Genomic DNA, 6,085 nt, shown 5'->3' with positions numbered 1-6,085 from the left:
GACGCCATGTGGCTTGGTACGTTGTACAGCAGGTGCAGCAGATGACATGTTAAATAAATGAGCGTGCGATAACATGTCCGTGTCTGATGTTTGTTCTGCCACCAGTGAGTCTGTCTGTAGGGTGAGATAATGCAGTTAAGCTCCTCTCCAACACATCGACAATCCTAGGAGAAGAAAGGCAAAGGCCGGTTATAGATTAGCCCCTGGACCAATGTTGCAATCATTCCCTTTGCCAACGAGTGTCAGCGTTTCTGCTGCCGTATCTCTCTCCATATCTGCAGTGGACGAGCTCCCTAGGAAACACTGGCTGTTTATTGGAAATGGGGCATATTGTGCAGCCATTCTCTTCCTCCTCCTCCTCCTTCTACTCTTTGTTGTATTACACACCAACCTGCTCTTTCACATGCAGCAACATAAAATGATGACATCACCCAGCTCAACACTTTTGTTGGCATCTCTGGCAGAGCCATGCTGAAATAACACTTCACCTGACCTTTCTGAAAAAGACAAGGATTCTTACAAAGGAAGATGGTCAACATTTGGAGTTCCTGAAAGCCCCTTGGCTTCTTACTTTAGATAAATGTATGTTTTGATTGAGGCAACGACTTGAGTTGAGTATTTTCTCCCACAGAATGAGAATTAGATATCTTTCACTTGGCCTGGCTGTGTCTCTTCATCTTCTTCCCTTTGAAGAGTTGAACTCTGCAAATAAGATTCACGTTTTCTGTTAATTTATGCTTGTTGGCTCTTTTGTAGTCTTTGAGGTATATGCAAAGCTTATGTTGTCACTGAGACTTTTTGCTATTCATTGGGTCTCAACTGATATTGGGCAACAGAGAATGGTGATCTGGACAGCAGTGTGGAAGGACGCCTGCATTCCTCCAAACCCAGTCCCGCTATTGGCAATTTCATTTGAGGAAAGCCACCAAGTATTGAGTCCAGTACCCGTCTTAGCTAGTCGCTCAGTGAATGGTACTTCTGAAAGGAATAAGAAAGTGCCAATCTAGTATTACAAAGGCCCAAATTAATAAGCAAAACCCATTACATTTGCTTTGAAAAATACAAAAAAGCTTCATAGAAGACAAAATCTGACTGGAGGCTTAAAGAGTAGATTTCCGGCTTTGAAGATAACGGTGGCAATGGCTAGTGTGTTCCACACACTATTCAAAGTATATATTTATATGTATTATTTAATATTAAAACACAATTAGTATAGTCACCCCCCTGTTGCAAATGAGAGGATTGAAACAGAGTTGAAGTGCTAACCCGAAGTCATACACATGTTTCTGGGCAGAGCAGGAACCAGACCCAAGCAGTCTGGTTATTAAGCCTCAGATCATAACCACCACTTAGAATAAGGCAGAGAGGGCCGATGGAAGAGAGGGAAGCAAGAGGCATTATAGGAGCAGAGAATGAATTTAAAAAACTAGAATCTTCCTCTCCACATAGGATCTTGCTCTCCTGAGAAAAGCTGGAATAAAGAAGAGTGAGGCACAGTCAGAAAGAAGCCCTGTGAGATGGAATATTTTAGAGATGGGGGCAGAATGTGGGCTAGTGGTTAAGACAGCTAGATCCCATACAGCTGACTCTGTGTTCGAGTCCCAGACCCTGTGGCTTGAAGAACACACTGAACATATGTCTGTGTGTGCCTAAAACTCCAAGAGGAGAATGGAGGAAAAGGGATTGTGGCATGGTCATTCCCCCATCAGGGGTGATTTCTCACTTTCCTCCTTTCTCTGTCTCTCTTTGTCTCTCTCTTGTGAGCACACTTGCCTATGGGGAAAAAAAAATTAGAAATAAAAGGGCAAAGGGGACAGGGTTGTCACTAAGGCACAGGCCATAGAGGTCACAGAGTGTGGCCTACTTTCAGCCCAGTTCATTCTTGTGACTGCAAAGGCTGCGAGGAGGCGGGGTCTGGGTTTTACAAATCCAGGTCAGATTTAAGCGCAGGACCTGGGCTTTCTTGGAAGGCTTCCTTGTCCACGACAGCAAGGCTGTCTCCTTCTCCGTTCACAAAATGCTGTTGACCTTTGACTTCTGCCAGAAAAGCTTTCATTTGGTGTCACTTCTTGCCAGGTCTTAGCAATCACGTGTACTTCTTAAAAGGTTAGATTTGCCGCTTTTTTCAAGCTTGCACAGTAGAATGTCATCGTGTGCTTGGTTAATTAATCACGTGGGCATCTAGATTGCAAAAACAATTCTACAAAGTGTCGAAGGGACCAAGAAACACCCGTCTTTAAAACACAACAGCAACACAATTGCACTTTTTTCTTAAGAGACATTAAGACTTAAGATACACCTGGTTTGTAATGCTATTTTGCATGAAATTTTCTCTCTCCTCTCAAATTCAGTTTTATGGGCACAATGTCATTGGGCCTCAAGTGTCAGACTTTTTCTTTGATGGGATCCTGATGTCTTCCTATGACCAAATAGTGTTAGCATTAAGATTCAAGGCTGATTCCTTTGTGAAAGTTAATTGTGTGGGATGATGGTTATTCAATGATAATACATTACACTGCCTGAGTGTGACCCCTGGGCCTGCCATTTCATTAGCAGTGCAGAGAGTGCCTTGCTAAAGCTTTTTGGCTCCTAAGCACATGAGCTCACCTCTGCATGCAAAATGAGAGTCACTGAACGGTAGTTAAGTTATTCCATCATGCAATCACAAAAGTGTTTTTCTTTTGACAAAATATTTATGGCTTTAAAATAACTTCTTTATACGTTGGTGCTTCTCATACTTGTCATCCAGTGAGGGGCAACTTAATGTTATAGTAGAGTAAGCTAGGCAATTCTCTGTGCCAGGAAGACTAAAGGAACTGCTAGACCCTGGTTGTATAGGCCAACCTGCACTGTGGTGGTTAAGGTGGCTGATCCCTCATGGCTGACTATGGGGTCTGAGTCCCGGACCAGGTTGCTTGATGCGTGTGCATGCCCAAAATCCTGAGAGGAGAATTAAAAGAAAGGAACTACAGCATGGCCATGTCCCCTGGGGGAGTTTTCTCACTTCTTGTTACTCTCTCCAGCAAGTACATGTGCCCTCTAACAATTGTTTGTTAATTATATATGTATATGTGTGTATACATATATAATATGTATATATATATATATATGTATATATATATACACACATATATGGACCAGCAGATGGTGTAGTGGTTATGCCACTGGACTCCCACATGGCTGACCTCAGTTTGAGTCCTGGACTTTGTGGCTCGAAAGTCATGTCAGGCACGTGTATGTGCGTGTCCAAAATCCTGAGAAGAGAATGGAGGAGAAGGGATTGTGGCGTGGCCATCCCCCTGGAAGGTTAGATTTCTTGCTTTCTTGCTTTCTGTCTCCCTGTCTCTGTCTCTTTGGTGAACACAAGTGCCCTATAGAAAAAAATTTCTCTTAAAAAAAATTACAGTCACAAACACACACACACACACACACACACACACACGTATGAATTACTATGAAAACTATCCACTTGCAGTTTTGTCAGTTTTGCTCCCATTAAATGGGTAAACACCATCAGAGACTATGCATTAAATAGAAATATGCTTGGGGCCGGCAAGTGGCATGGTGGTTAAAGGCGCTGGACTCCCATGGCCGACCACGGTTCAAGTCTCGGACCTGGTGGCTTGCTTCCTCCCTTCCTCTCTCTCTCTCTCTGTCTCTCTCAGATCAAACTGGAAAATAATGATAATAATAATAAATAAAGTTAAATAAAAATAATTTTAAAAACTAAATAGAAATATGCTTGATACCTATCGTTTGGTCCAACTTTTTGGACTCTGGTTTTTCTCTCGTGTTCTTACTTCAGAAACACTGATGTTCTTGTTCCTAACCAGCAGTTGAGCCAGAGCAAAGGCTTTATTCACTCTTTCATTCACCCACCATTTATTCATCAAATGTGATTTGAGCACCTGCTGAGTGCCTATCATTACAAGGCACTTGGGATACACTCATAAAAAAGCAAGAAAGTATTCCTGCCCTCCTGGAGTTGATAGCCTCATAGGGGACAGGTAGATAGGGAATGAGAAGCACAACAAATACGATAACTATATAGTATTTAGGAAGTTCTTAAGTACTCTGAAAAATAGGGAAAGTAAAGGGGATGGAGAACTGGTAAGTTTGTGGGTAGGGGGTGGGTTGCCATACTGACCCGGGTCATTATGGACAGGAACTGTTGAGAAATTGAGGTGAAGCAGCAGTCGGCCACGCCCACATCTGCCTTCACACAGAGGCAACAGCTAGAGTCAAGGCCCCAGGCAGCAGCCTGCCTCTTCCCGCTGTGGCAGGAACAGGAGGAGCAGTCTTATAGGAGAGGAAGACAGAGGCACTGGGGGAGGCAGGCCAGGGGGACACTGCAGGAATTTGAGTAACGATGTGACCTGACTTAATTTAATGTTTGCAAAGGTCCTTGTGGTACTAGGTTCAGAATGAACAGTGGAGCAGGCTCAGTGTGAAAGCAAGGGTTATTACTATCAAATGAATATTTTCTAAAGTCACATTAGAAAATCTTTAAAACCCTTCTTGGCTTATGTTATCTTATTATTATTATTATTATTTGGAGAGGTTTTTGCTATAGGGCACCTGTGCTCGCCGGAGAGACAGAGAGTGAGAAATCACCCCCCAGGGGGGATGGCCCCGCTGCAATCCCTTCTCCTCTATTCTCCTCTTGGGATCTTGGGCACGCACGCACATGCGCCTAGCGTGAGTTTAAGCCACCTGGTCCAGGATTCGAACCGCGGTCAGCTACATGGGAGTTCAGCAACATAGCCATTATGCTAACTGCTGGTCCCATTGGCTTACGTTATTTTATTTTATTTTATTTTATTTTATTTTATTGAGAGGTTTTTGCTATAGGGTGCTCGCCAGATGCGCTAGTGCACATTCTTTGATGTTTAGGTTGGCAAGATGATAAATACCACACCTTACTCTAATCTACTGTTGTCTTCAAACTGTCATGGTACAGTTTACACTGTGTCAATTTATCATTGTTTTTCCCAACCCTAATATTAGGGCTGTAGTTCAGTGAAAAAGACAGAGCGAGCAAGAGAGAGCAGAATCACTGATATGTAAGAAGGGATAAAAAAATAAAGATACAGGGAACCAGCAGTTAGTGTAATGGCTATGTCGCTGGACTCCCACGTAGTCGACCGCGGTTCACGTTCCGGACCCGGTGGCTTAAAAAACTCATGCCGGGCGCGTGTGCGTGCGTGCCCAAGATCCTGAGAGGAGAATGGAGGAGAAGGGATTGCGGCGTGACCATCCCCCCGGGGGGTGATTTCTCGCTTTCTGTCTCTATGTCTCTCTCTGTCTGTCTGGCGAGCGCACGCGCCCTACAGTGAAAATCTCTCCAAAAAAAAAAATAAATAAATAAAGATACAAAAAAAAAATTTAAGACACCAAACCTAAGGGTAATAATAAGACTCAAGTTGGAGCCAACAGGTTGTGTGGTGGTTAAGGTGTTGTATTCCCACGTGGCCTACCGCGGCCTGAGTCCTGGACCTGGCAGCTTGAAACATCACACTGGGCACATGTGCGTGCATGTCCAAGATCCTGACAGGAGAATGGAGGACAAAGATTGTGGTGTGGTCATCCCCTAGAGGGTGACTTCTCACCTTTCTCTCTGTCTCTCACTCATGAGTGAACACACCCTATGGCAAAAAAAACTAAAATAATAATAAGACTGAAGTTGAAACTTCTGAAGAACTATCTTCATAGTTTATGTAAATACAACTAAGTTATGCAAGGATCCTTAAGGATCTCGTAATTATTTCACATGACTGAGAATGCACAAGTATAGCTATTAGAAGAAATCCTAGGAGATTACTGTCCTAGAAAGAGAGGTCTCTAGGCCTCTGGTGAACTAAGTAAAACCATCAGAACATTTAACTGGGACTGCAGGGAAACAGCTGATCACAGGAGCCCAGAAGCAATGTGGGAAGGTCACTTAGCTGTAGGAAGCAAAGCAGGTGCAGACTTCACTGCCAACGGCGATCGTGTGGAGTCACCTCTGGAGCAGTGAGTTAGCTGTGAGGAATACCCAGGCTGCACCTGCTGTGGGTTCGAAATGGGAGAATGCGGATGAGTGATG

Source organism: Tupaia chinensis, unplaced genomic scaffold (assembly GCF_000334495.1).
Source record: "Tupaia chinensis unplaced genomic scaffold, TupChi_1.0 Scaffold000066_1, whole genome shotgun sequence".
NCBI lineage: Eukaryota > Metazoa > Chordata > Mammalia > Scandentia > Tupaiidae > Tupaia > Tupaia belangeri.
The sequence above is the reverse complement of the archived record's forward strand: the minus strand, read 5'-3'. Positions refer to the sequence as shown.